This window comes from Triturus cristatus, chromosome 5_1 (genome assembly GCF_964204655.1).
Source record: "Triturus cristatus chromosome 5_1, aTriCri1.1, whole genome shotgun sequence".
NCBI classification, from domain to species: Eukaryota; Metazoa; Chordata; class Amphibia; order Caudata; family Salamandridae; genus Triturus; species Triturus cristatus.
The window spans coordinates 217,668,232-217,681,368 of record NC_140587.1 but is presented as its reverse complement, the minus strand read 5'-3'; the positions used below and the strand labels follow the sequence as shown (position 1 = coordinate 217,681,368).

General features: G+C 52.5%; 1 protein-coding gene across 3 annotated transcripts in view; it reads right to left on the bottom strand.

Moving 5' to 3' along the window:
• Positions 1-13,137, bottom strand: part of TRAPPC9 (trafficking protein particle complex subunit 9) — a 2,530,995-nt gene that overhangs the window by 1,581,363 nt on the left and 936,495 nt on the right. The window lies entirely within an intron of this gene.

The following is a 13,137-nucleotide window of genomic DNA, read 5'->3' as shown; positions in this document are numbered from 1 at the left end:
AAGCTGTATGTGCCCCGCTGCACCCATGGGGCACCCACATGTAAACGATGTATGATATGACGTGGTCTATTTTCAACCCAGTGAGGACAGTTCAGCTTTCCATACATCTTGTCCTCTATACAAAATTCTAAGAGCGCTTATATAGCGTCAAAATTAAGCAAAAGATAGGCACTGGTTTATCTTTTCAGATCAAGAACAGAAACCCTTTGTGCGCTTGTATCTTACATCTCACCGCTTCGAAGCCCATCATTCTTGACAGTGTCCTGAGTGCGCAGGTTTTCTTTCAAGAGTTGATTGTACTTATTCACCGGGTATTGTTCAATGTGACCGAGGCCAGGCCTCAACAATGGAGCTCGGAGGAGCGGCGAAAGAAACTCCTTACTGTGTGCCTTTTGATGGATTTTAAGGACACATTTTAATGCCTATGGAATGAGACTGGGTCATTGTCAATTAGCTGGTAACAGTATGAGGCACGCACCACACGGGAGGCACGCAGACTGGGCTAGCAGACACATGCATGCACACACTGTCTGCACATGAGGGTTTAGTACGCAGGGTGTGGTGCAGTCTTCCACGCGTCTTTTAACGGGAATTTATATGAAGTGTAAAAAGAAGTAAAGCTGCACCTGTATGTAGGAGCGCTCTTACTGACGTAGAAAGGAAGAATCAGCAATTCTATTCTTTTCATCCCAGAACCATGCAGGGCGTGTGTGCGCAAGCGCACACTATCAACCAGGAAGTGCCACAGTCAGTGCCTACATGTACCTGAACCTGTCACAGTACCACGGATCATGATCATCTACAATGCTTAGAAATGCCAGAAGGGGCTAGGAGGCGCTGGAAAATGGTATATTAGTGTTATTATGTCTGGCTTTCTAACAAAACACACGGGCAGTTAATACATGTTGGAGGCTTTCCAACAGTGGGGCTTGTCAGCAGCTTCAATGCATTAGAAGAGGTGCTGCCCCTTCGGCTGCACCCCTTACAGCAGGGCTGCGGAGACTTCTGCTGAGCCCCCAGATGGAGCAAGGTGTGGGTGCACTTTCTCTGAACACCTAAAAACAATAGCGCTTATGATACTGCCCCACAGACCACGACAGCAGCGCCCTTTCTGCTGAGGCCCCACAGACCAGGACAGCAGCGCCCCCTCCCCTGAGGCTCCACTGCAGACCAGGACAGCAGAGCCAATCCCTCTGAGACCCCACAGACCACGACAGCAGCGCCCCTTCTGCTGAGGCCCCACAGACCAGGAGAGCAGAGCCAATCCCTCTGAGACCCCACAGACCAGGACAGCAGCACCCCCTCCTCTGAGGCCGCACAGACCAGGACAGCAGAGCCAATCCCTCTGAGGCCGCACAGACCAGGACAGCAGACCCAGTCACTCTCAGGCCCCACAGACCAGGACAGCTGTGACCCTTCCTCTGAGGTCCCGCAGACCAGGACAGCTGTGACCCTTCCTCCGAGGCCCCACAGACCACGACAGCAGCGCCCCTTCTGCTGAGGCCCCACAGACCAAGACAGCGGTGCCCCTCGCTGTGAGGCCACACACACCAGGACAACTGTGCCAATCCCTCTGAGGCCCCAGAGACCAGAACAGCACAGCCCCTTCCTCTGAGGCCCCACAGACCAGGACAGCAGAGCCCCTTCATCTGAGGCCCCACAGCCCAGAACCCAGCGCCCCTTCATCTGAGGCCCCACAGACCAGAGCAGTAGAGCCCCTTCCTCTGAGGCCCCACAGACCAGGACAGCAGAGCCCCTTCATCTGAGGCCCCACAACCCAGAACCCAGCGCCCCTTCATCTGAGGCCCCACAGACCAGAGCAGTAGAGCCCCTTCATCTGAGGCCCCACACAGCAGTACAGTAGCGTAGCTTCATCTGAGGCCCCACAGACCAGAGCAGTAGAGCCCCTTCATCTGAGGCCCCACACAGCAGTACAGCAGCGCCGCTTCATCTGCGGCCCCACAGACCAGCAGAGCAGAACCCCTTCATCTGTGGCCCCACACACCAGAACAGCAGTGCCCTTGCCTCTGAGGCCCCACTGACCAGATCAGCAGTGCCCTTTATCTGAGGCCTCACAGACCAGTACAGTAGCTCCCCTTCATCTGGGGCCCCACAGACCAGTCCAGCAGCAATAATCCCTTTGAGGCCCCACAGACCAGGACAGCTGTGCCAATCCATTTGAGGCACCAGCGACCAGGACAGCTGTGCCCCTTCCTCGGAGCTCCCACAGACCAGGACAGCTGTGACCCTTCCTCTGAGGCCCCACCGACCAGAACAGCAGAGCCCCTTCATCTGAGGCCCCACGGATTACAGCAGCAATAATCCCTCTGAGGCCCCACAGACCAGAACAGCAGAGCCAATCCCCCTGAGGCCCCACAGGACAGCTGTGCCAATCCTTCGGAGGCCCCACAGACCAGGACAGCTGTGTCCCTTCATCTGAGGCCCCACAGACCAGTACAGCAGCGCCAATCCCTCTGAGGCCCCACAGACCAGAAAAGCAGAGCCAATCCCTCTGAGGCCCCACAGACCAGAAAAGCAGAGCCAATCCCTCTGAGGCCCCACAGACCAGAATAGCTGTGCCAATCCCTCTGAGGCCCCACACACCAGGACAGCTGTGCCCCTTCCTCTCAGGCCCCACAGTCCAGAACAGCTGTGACCCTTCCTCGGAGCTCCCACAGATCAGGACAGCTGTGACCCTTCCTCTGAGGCCCCACCGACCACAACAGCAGAGCCCCTTCATCTGAGGCCCCACGGATTACAGCAGCAATAATCCCTCTGAGGCCCCACAGACCAGAACAGCAGAGCCAATCCCCCTGAGGCCCCACAGGACAGCTGTGCCAATCCTTCGGAGGCCCCACAGACCAGGACAGCTGTGTCCCTTCATCTGAGGCCCCACAGACCAGTACAGCAGCGCCAATCCCTCTGAGGCCCCACAGACCAGAAAAGCAGAGCCAATCCCTCTGAGGCCCCACAGACCAGAATAGCTGGGCCAATCCCTCTGAGGCCCCACAGGACAGCTGTGCCAATCCCTCTGAGGCCCCACACACCAGGACAGCTGTGCCCCTTCCTCTGAGGTCCCACAGTCCAGAACAGCTGTGACCCTTCCTCGGAGCTCCCACAGACCAGGACAGCTGTGACCCTTCCTCCGAGGCCCCACAGACCACAACAGCAGAGCCCCTTCTTCTGAGGCCCCACAGACCAAGACAGCGGTGCCCCTCGCTGTGAGGCCACACAGACCAGGACAACTGTGCCAATCCCTCTGAGGCCCCAGAGACCAGAACAGCACAGCCCCTTCCTCTGAGGCCCCACAGACCAGGACAGCAGAGCCCCTTCATCTGAGGCCCCACAGCCCAGAACCCAGCGCCCCTTCATCTGAGGCCCCACAGACCAGAGCAGTAGAGCCCGTTCATCTGAGGCCCCACACAGCAGTACAGCAGCGCCGCTTCATCTGCGGCCCCACAGACCAGGACAGCTGTGCCCCTTCCTCTGAAGCCCCACACACTGGAACAGCAGAGCCAATCTCTCTGAGGCCCCACAGACCAGGACAGCAGAGCCCCTGCCACTGAGGTGTCCTTTCAACGCCTATTTATCATACAATCCATTATTTGACCCACTTTTTAAAAAAAGTTTCTTGGGATTCCCTCCGCTTACTCGCTGCCAGCGGGGGGAGGTTTCACCCCATCACTTTAAAGATCATCAGATGCCACTGCTCCCCATGTTTATACTACACTTACAAATCTCATGGAGTCCCAAAAAAAGGTTGCAGTCCGTGTAAGAGTCCAAAGGTAAAAGTCTGCAAACACAACGAGATTTCCTGGCAACGAATGAAAACAATTTTCCACAAAAAGAAAATAGTAGCTTGTATTCCAGACACTCCGACTCTTTGGGACGGGCCACAACACATACTCAGAACTTCTATTTCAGGAGCAGCACAGAAGCCCAGGCTCCCTCGCAGCCATAGGCAGGATGCACAGGAAATGCCTTTCCCACTGGAAGCAGCGTCATGACAGATGGAAAATACCCGAATGGAAGTACCGATACTTCTGGCTGATTCACGTGCAACTCACATCTATACATCTGCTCTTGTTTTAATTTGTGCAGCTCTGGCCGTTGAACTCACAGTATGCCTTGAATAATTTCGGTGCAACCGACAGTACACCTCGGGCGCTTCTTTCATCCCACAGTTAAACAATGCAGACTCTGATCGTTGGAATGTGCCAGATACTCAGACTTGAGGCTGCGACTCTCTTGCTTTAGTAAGTTGAACCCTGCTGAGATGCAGAGGCCTTTGAGGTGCTCTCCCCCAGAGCATCGCATGGAGTGATCCGAGGCGGCCTCTGTGTCACTCGTGAAATAAGGTTGTAAACTTCCAACATAGTAAGAGTAATTGCCATGTTAGCCATGTACATTTGCTTCTCACCACCACCTTCCCAATAACACGTGACTATTCATAAAACAAGAAAGACCATCATATAATACGTCTCCCTACTTTCCCCCCAAAAAATGCCCTTTAAGCTTTACAAAGCCAATGACACGTAAATCCACCCCCTCTAGAGTGTTGAATGCCCGAAAAGTCAGAAATCCGCTCAGACTGTAGCAGAACCCATCATGAGCACAGTGTGTCTGGTCCAAGGCCCATAATTGCCCATCCAATATTTTAGTGATGGATGCGGAAGGTTATACCAGGTGCTTTACACTCCCTAGTCCTAACCAATCCCACCAGCCTTGCATCTGATCTTGAAGGGCCAGGCAAGACATAGAGTTAGACACATTTAACTTTAAAATTGTTTAAATGAAGGGCCATAAACAAGTAGGATGATTACCAACTATATTAATGGCGTGTCTCGTGCCCAACATGATAACTATTAATTCTGTAACCCTTTGATAAACCCTAAAAACAACATTCTCTTCCTCTACCAGTGCAGGAATTTACTTCACATTGCCTTGCTCGCTTTAACTCAGTACTGAAGTGTGGCACTTACTGTACTTATAACTATACTAAGGGCAAAGGGAAAAGTGGCAGGCGATTGCAAAAAAAGGATCGACACATAACCGTAATCACCTGTACTGAGTACCAATCAATGGATCAATTATTTCGAATAAGAAAATAATTGCCCGGGACGCTGCACACTAGACTCAACGATTGCTAAAATGGTTGTTTTAAATCTAACGCCGATATCCCTGGCCAGTGGCAGGAAGAATAGTGGTGTGGTGTCTTCCTCTGAGATATTTTAATTTAATTTTTGCAAATATTTTTTATAGATGTTTAAGCAATGTAGACAGTATTACACCATCACAGTGAAAAAGTGAAATCAAAATCAGCGTATATATGTTCCCAGAGGGTCTGTGTACCCTAGGCGGTGATGGTTATCACAACAGGAGGCACTGGTTCATTATTACATAATCAACAACCAGGTACAACCAGCAGGTCATAACAGTTACAGTCAGTCAAGATCTCTGCACAAATAGCATAGAATCGGTTCGGCACTGGTTGTTAACATCCATGGGATCCAACTCTAATCAAGGATTGGGTAAGAACGCATTGTCCCCACAGCAGAATGATGTGTCTTCCTCTGTGATATTAAGAACAATGGACGACTCTGTCCTTGGAATGTGATGCCGTGCATCGGAATGTGCTGGAGCATCATCCAAGGAGGGCGGCCAGAGTGGCTGGAGAAACAGGAGCTGGGGCAGAGGCGTTTAGCTGAGAGTAAACTCCACCTGCTGATATCTCTTAGGACACACTTGAGGTTCCCTTACACCATTTTACAGATGGCTCCTGTTAGAAGGTGGTTCTGACACTATGGGCCGCCCGGATTTTTTGCTTTTTGAGCACCTAATTGTTGAGCTTTTACTGTGGGGGAGCCTCATAAGTTGGGACTCACCCACAGTGAACTCAGAATGTAAGAGACTGCATGAGGATTTTACTGGTGTTCCCCTGGCTTGACCAGGCCACTGCGCAGCAGCTGGAGTAAGGGACACCGGGCTGGTTACATGCAGACACATGTGTACATGCGTGTGCACACGTGTACGGGCTGCGCAGGGGAGATTCCTAGCGTGCGCAGTCCAGGAGCAGCTACAAAGTGAATGGTGTGGCAGGACTTATGCAGTATTGGGTGGTGACATGGAATAGGCTGTATACACTGGAAAGAAACATGCCAGGGAAAGTCAGTGTGTCTTACTGTGTTTTCACTTCATTATTCCCCTATGGGGATGTGGGGCCCATGGCTAGATTAACTTCCGTTAGGCCTACAGATTCCAGACATGCACTTAAGTCCAATGTAGCAAAGGTGAAAATAAGTATTCTGCAGAGTCCAAAGTCATATTTGTACTGCTTTTGGGTCATCCAGAACTGTCATATTTCTCTGAGCCAGCCATGACCAGACCCAGGCTGAGGGCTGACCTCAGCTGGATGGATTGATAACCTTTCTTCCACAAGCGAGGGCCTCCTCTCTATGAAGAGAAGATGGGTGGGGCTACAGGCCAATCCATCAACCGCTGTCGCTGGGTGCCAGGCACCAGGCTGCACCAAGGAGGGAAGGCAGCTTGGGGGGAAGGTGCTTCCGAGATATGTGGCAGAGACCCTGGATGATGCCATTTTGAACAAACCCAGAGGCTGGACAAGAAGGAGGGAGAAGGGGCAGGAAAGTGATGTGTCGCTGTTTGATAGGACCAACAGGGACTTCCTGCGAGCCCCTACTCAACTTTTAAAAAGTGCTTGCACAGGAGGAGAAGCTCTCTGGGGTGTGGTCGGCTGAAGGAGCTGGAGCCTGGCGCAATGGGCAGTTGGAAGGAGAGACCCCCTGACTGACCCCAGGACCCTATCAGCACCAGAAGAAGAGCCCAGGACTGGTGCACAGAAGCAGGGGCCTCTGCGCAGGGAGAAGAGAGGCCCAGAAGGAGAGCCTGGCGAAAGGCTGGCGCAGGGAGCCAGTGAAGACAGCACACTGCTGAATCTACCCTCTCAGAGACCCAGAGGGCAGAGGAGAGTGTTCCCAGTGGCTGGGGCTGGTAAAGAGGAGCATGAAGCGTCCCATAATGCCTCGCCGGGCATTTGGAAATCTGCTGTTTTGGTGCTTTGTGGCCCCCAGAGGAGGGGGGTCACCCTCACTTGTGAAAAGGTGCTGGGGGAGCTGCTGGAGAAGCGCAGTCTTTCCCCCCCCCCCAGCACGAAGAAATCTGCTGTTTCGGCGCCTGGTGGCCTCAGAGGAGGGGGTCACACCCTCATGTGTGAAATGAGGTGCAGGGGTGCTGCAGGAGCACCGCAGCCTCCCCCAGCATGAAGAAGAACAGTCCACCCATAAGTTTCATGGGGCATCTGAAAGAATAACCCCTCAAGGGCTCAGCCAGCCTTTAACACCTTCTAGGCTGGAACTTATGTTCTACAGCGGAGTGTGTACTATGAAGTGCATCATGGAGTGAAGGGCTGAGTTGGGGATGTCTGGAGAAGGGCATCCCCTGGAGGTGAAGTGGTGTAATTGCACCGAAATGCATTTAATATTGGTTATTTCTTTTTAGGTGGACTGGAAGTCACATGTGTAAAGTGAAGTACCTGTGTAAGGTGATGTTAAGCTAAATGGAGTTATGTTGCTGGACCTTCCTGCTAGGGGGTCTGGCTGTATTTACGTAATTCCATGCTTTTACCTGTGATTCATTTTAAAGTGAAGAGGCGCACTGCAGGAGAAGTGTAGTTGCCAGGAGTACTTCTTTTGAAGGGACTGTAAGTCACATGTGTAAGGAGATGTCATAAGCCAAGTGGGGCTATGTTGCCAGACAGTCCTGCTAGGGTGTCTGGCTGTATATGCACAATCCTGTGATTTCATCTGTGATGCCTTTAGGGGCTGTAATTGCAATGCATACAAATGATCAACCAAGGTGATGAGTACTGTCATTCTAAAGTGTGCGTAAACATGGATTCTTGCTGCTGCGCTTAGGTGAAGACCCCAGACTGCTAGCCCTTAAGATATAGAGGTGCATACTTTATGGTCAGTAGGAGATGCTCAGTCAGGGTCATGTGTCACCAAGGCAGGTTTACCCCTTTTTAATGCTTGTTGAGGTAATGGGGTGGGTCGCCACTGGGATGGTGCCAGTGTGCAGGGCCCTCGCTCCAGGTTATGTTCAACTATATGCATTGGGGGCAAGTGGATGTGCATACATGGGAGTGGTGGTACTAGACCCCACCCCCCCTTTGCGGGAGGGGTGGAGATGTTATGCAATGTCACAAAGTAATTCCAACAGCTTATGTATATTTGTAAATTGGTGCATAGTATTGAGTAGTGTGTGTGTTTAATAAATGTACTCTTACTTTTATAAAGCAAAGTACAGACTGGACAATCAATTATTGAGTGTTATTTTTGTGCACCTGCAAATGGCGATTACTAGCCCACACCACCTCCCTTGAGTAAGCCTCAGACTGCTCTGCAACGCTACCCTCTGAGAGTCAGGCGCTACAATTGGGTGTTTGGTTCCCAGTGAAGGACAAATGTAGTCATGTTATTTGTGCAGGCCTCACAGATGCTGCCTCGTTTTCCAACATTGGTGTCTAGCGGCGGGAAACATAGTATCCCATTCTGGTGTGCATTTATGGCATTTGATAAGTCCAGTTTTGCCACACATCACCTATGCAGCAATGAGAAAATGGAAGAGCGCAAGGCTCTGAGAAGGGTTCACAGCTTTGGTTATGTGAACTAAAGGTATGGGAAAGGAAAGCCCAGCGCCCATATGTGTCATGTGAAGTTATTATGGTTTAAATGTAAGCTGTATTGATATGACTGCGCTTTGTTGATTATAATGTGCTAGCGGGATGCTGCTTTCCAGGAAATGATTGCATACAAATGTTCTAAGCCATATTGTACACCTTTGAACCCTAACACTACATACACTACACCTGCATGAGGAGGGTGTCTCCTCAAGAGATAGGGACAGCAACTGATACCTACATCACAGGTGCGGGTGTAGGGGTGGATTGACCTTCAAGGGGGACAGGAGAAGTAGGGGTCCTGGGAGGTTCCTGCGCTTTTTAAGGGCAGGGAGGGTTTCCACAGGAGGGGCCCCCTATATCCTTCCCCCACTGGAAGTTTCTTGCTAATGGCACAGGCCAAAACCACTGGAAGGGTGTGTCAGGAGGTTTCTTTACCCTGGGTAGTAGCGCCCCAGGAGTTCCCATGGTGGGAGACCCCAAGAAACTTTTCCCACGGTGGGAGGAGGGTGTGGTAGAGTTGAGTGTCCGGCAGGTCCCCAGGTTAACTGGTGGGGAGGTGAGCAACCCAGGGGTGGCCGCTGGTAGTGGGTGGCCCCCAAGGAGGATAGTTCCTTAGTGATGATGTGTAGTGGTAGCCCCTAGGTGGGCTAGGTAACTGACCCAGTGGAGATCTGAGTGGGGGCGATGTGCTCCCTAGTTTCCAGGGGAAGGGTTAGTGGTGGACCCTGAGGTGTCGGGGTCGGGTGGCCGGTGACCAGTCCGGTAGGTCCGGTGGGACTTGAACCCCAGGACCAGGAGCTGGTGGAGGGAACCTGAAGTGGTGGCTGGGGCGATGCCTAGCCGGTAACCAGTCAGGTAGGTCCTATGGGACTTGGACTCAAGGACCAGGAGCATGGGGGTGTTCCCCTAGCTCGAGGTAGGAGGTGGACTTCTGCCAGGTAGTACCACCCTGAACACAGGTGGGGCCTATCTTAAGTGAAGGGACCCTGCTCTTCAGGAGGGGTGGTGCAGGCCATCCAGGGACCCTGTAGGTCCCTGGGCGGTCTCCCAAGGCGCTGCAGGGAGACCAGGGACAGCCATGAGAGGTGGGCCTGGGTCTAGCTAACTCGGGAGCCACAGGCTCTCTAAGGGTACTCCGGGAGGAGAGCGCACCTCTCGGAGGGAAGGGTACATAGACCCTGTTCTCGCAGCGGAGAACAAGGAAGGGGTCTAGGTTCCCGGGGTAGTTTCCGGGTGGAGCTACTGACGGGGGGAATGAGCTGTAGGATGTCTGATGAGGCACCCTCAGTGTTCCTCCCTGGCACTGCCAGTGTGGTGGTGAGGCCGGTCTGAGGTCCTATCAGGGAGCCAGGCCAGTGGCCAAAGGGTGCTTTCTGTGTGGGGAAGCACAAGTGGCTGTGCTTTCTTTAGGGAAGACAGTCATCCCGAAAGGGTGGTGGCAGCAGAATGACCTCAGCGGCAGGCTGAGGGTGAGGGTCCAGAGAGGTTGCATCTTTGGGGTGCAAGGACCAAACGGAGAGAGGGTACTGGTTGGAACATACTCTGGAAGGGAGACCAGCCAGTGACCCAGGGGATGGGATTTAGACCTATCCCAGAAGACCGCATTGGGGCTGAGGCACTGGACTATTGTCCGGAGAAGTGGTAGGCATAGTGTTGCATGCCCAAGGGCAAAGGTGAGCCTAGTTAGGCTGAGTCCATGTAGACCATGAGTGACCTAGAGGTATCTAACCTAGAGCCCGGAGGGTTCTTAGGGTAGCCTGGGATCCCTGTCATGGGTGGAGATTTCATGGATGGGAGGAGTAGATGGTCTAAGCGGATAACTGGTCAGTAAGGGGGGTCTGGTCAGAACCCCTTATAACTAGTTATCGCTGACAACGGGAAGTGTACCCATGTAGAGTGGCTACTTCTTCCCTGTAGGAATCAGCTGGGCGCGGCGTGTGTTAGAAGGTGGTTCTGACACTGTGGGCCGCCTGGATTTTTCGCTTTTTGAGCACCTAATTGTTGAGCTTTTACTGTGGGGGAGCCTCATAAGTTGAGACTCACCCACAGTGAACTCAGGATGTAAGAGACTGCATGGGGATTTTACTGGTGTTCCCCTGGCTTGACCAGGCCACTGCGCAGCAGCTGGAGTAAGGGACACCAGGCTGGTTACATGCAGACATGTGTACATGCGTGTGCACACGTGTACGGGCTGCGCAGGGGAGATTCCTAGCGTGCGCAGTCCAGGAGCAGCTACAAAGTGAATGGTGTGGCAGGACTTATGCAGTATTGGGTGGTGACATGGAATAGGCTTTATACACTGAAAAGAAACATGCCAGGGAAAGTCAGTGTGTTTTACTGTGTTTTCACTTCATTATTCTCCTATGGGGATGTGGGGCCCATGGCTAGATTATTTTCCGTTAGGCCTACAGATTCCAGACACGCACTTAAGTCCAATGTAGCAAATGTGAAAATAAGTATTCTGCAGAGTCCAAAGTCATATTTGTACTGCTTTTGGGTCCTCCAGAACTGTCATATTTCTCTGAGCCAGCCATGACCAGACCCAGGCTGAGGGCTGACCTCAGCTGGATGGATTGATAACCTTTCTTCCACAAGCGACGGCCTCCTCTCCACGAAGAGAAGATGGGTGGGGCTACAGGCCAATCCATCAACCGCTGTCGCTGGGTGCCAGGCACCAGGCTGCACCAAGGAGGGAAGGCAGCTTGGGGGGAAGGTGCTTCCGAGACATGTGGCAGAGACCCTGGACGAAGCCATTTTGAACAAACCCAGAGGCTGGACAAGAAGGAGGGAGCAGGGGCCGGAAAGTGATGTGTCGCTGTTTGATAGGACCAACAGGGACTTCCTGCCAGCCCCCTACTCAACTTTTAAAAAGTGCTTGCACAGGAGGAGAAGCTCTCTGGGGTGTGGTCGGCTGAAGGTGCTGGAGCCTGGCGCAATGGGCAGTTGGAAGGAGAGACCCCCTGACTGCCCCCAGGACCCTATCAGCACCAGAAGAAGAGCCCAGGACTGGTGCACAGAAGCAGGGGCCTCTGCGCAGGGAGAAGAGAGGCCCAGAAGGAGAGCCTGGCGAAAGGCTGGCACAGGGAGCCAGTGAAGACAGCACACTGCTGAATCTACCCTCTCAGAGACCCAGAGGGCAGAGGAGAGTGTTCCCAGTGGCTGGGGCTAGTAAAGAGGAGCATGAAGCGCCCCATAATGCCTCGCCAGGCATTTGGAAATCTGCTGTTTTGGTGCTTTGTGGCCCCCAGAGGAGGGGGGTCACCCTCACTTGTGAAAAGGTGCTGGGGCAGCTGCTGGAGAAGCGCAGTCTTTGCCCCCCCCAGCACGAAGAAATCTGCGGTTTTGGCGCCTGGTGGCCCCAGAGGAGGGGGGTCACCCTTATGTGTGAAAAGGGGTGCAGGGGGGCTGCAGGAGCACCACAGCCTCCCCCAGCATAAAGAAGAACAGTCCACCCATAAGTTTCACGGGGCATCTGAAAGAATAACCCCTCAAGGGCTCTGCCAGCCTTTAACACCTTCTAGGCTGGAACTTATGTTCTACAGTGGAGGGTGTACTATGAAGTGCATCATGGAGTGAAGGGCTGAGTTGGGGATGTCTGGAGAAGGGCATCCCCTGGAGGTGAAGTGGTGTAATTGCACCGAAATGCATTTACTATTGGTTATTTCTTTTTAGGTGGACTGGACGTCACATGTGTAAAGTGAAGTACCTGTGTAAGGTGATGTTAAGCTAAATGGAGTTATGTTGCTGGACCTTCCTGCTAGGGGGTCTGGCTGTATTTACGTAATCCCATGCTTTTACCTGTGATTCCTTTTAAAGTGAAGAGGCGCACTGCAGGAGAAGTGTATTTGCCAGGAGTACTTCTTTTGAAGGGCTATGTTGCCAGACAGTCCTGCTAGGGTGTCTGGCTGTATATGCGCAATCCTGTGATTTCATCTGTGATGCCTTTAGGGGCTGTAATTGCAATGCATTCAAATGATCAACCAAGGTGATGAGTACTGTCATTCTAAAGTGTGCGTAAACATGGATTCTTGCTGCTGCGCTTAGGTGAAGACCCCAGACTGCTAGCCCTTAGGATATAGAGGTGCATACTTTATGGTCAGTAGGAGATGCTCAGTCAGGGTCATGTGTCACCAAGGCAGGTTTACCCCTTTTTAATGCTTGTTGAGGTAATGGGGTGGGTCGCCACTGGGATGGTGCCAGTGCGCAGGGCCCTCGCTCCAGGTTATGTTCAACTATCTGCATTGGAGACAAGTGGATGTGCATACATGGGAGTGGTGGTACTAGACCCCCCCCCCCTTTGCGGGAGGGGTGGAGATGTTATGCAATGTCACAAAGTAATTCCAACAGCTTATGTATATTTGTAAATTGGTGCATAGTATTGAGTAGTGTGTGTGTTTAATAAATGTACTCTTACTTTTATAAAGCAAAGTACAGAC